The sequence below is a fragment of the Limulus polyphemus genome, unplaced genomic scaffold (assembly GCF_000517525.1).
Source record: "Limulus polyphemus unplaced genomic scaffold, Limulus_polyphemus-2.1.2 Scaffold1661, whole genome shotgun sequence".
Taxonomy (NCBI): domain Eukaryota; kingdom Metazoa; phylum Arthropoda; class Merostomata; order Xiphosura; family Limulidae; genus Limulus; species Limulus polyphemus.
The window spans coordinates 49,706-50,066 of record NW_013667271.1 but is presented as its reverse complement, the minus strand read 5'-3'; positions in this window follow the sequence as shown (position 1 = coordinate 50,066).

The following is a 361-nucleotide window of genomic DNA, read 5'->3' as shown; positions in this document are numbered from 1 at the left end:
TTTTCTTCATTACCCATTCAAGCCGTCTCCAGCCATAACTATGATTATAATTGTCCGAAAGGAACGGTTAGTACAAAAAGACGAAAAGTTAGTACAAAACTACACTGATTCATATATATACATGTATTGAACCTGTTACACAGGTATAACATGCTAAACTAATATATAACACTATGAAAAAAAAAACGTGGATACAATGTACCCATGCTGCTAATCGAAACACCGTAATTACACGTGTAAAGAATCTGCAATTGTGTGTAATAATAAGACCATTTACTTTCTAAAAATTCACTCCATGTGCCGGATTTGACAAATAAAGTTTAATTTTGTATTTACTTTGGCCTAATACGTGTTAGTTTAT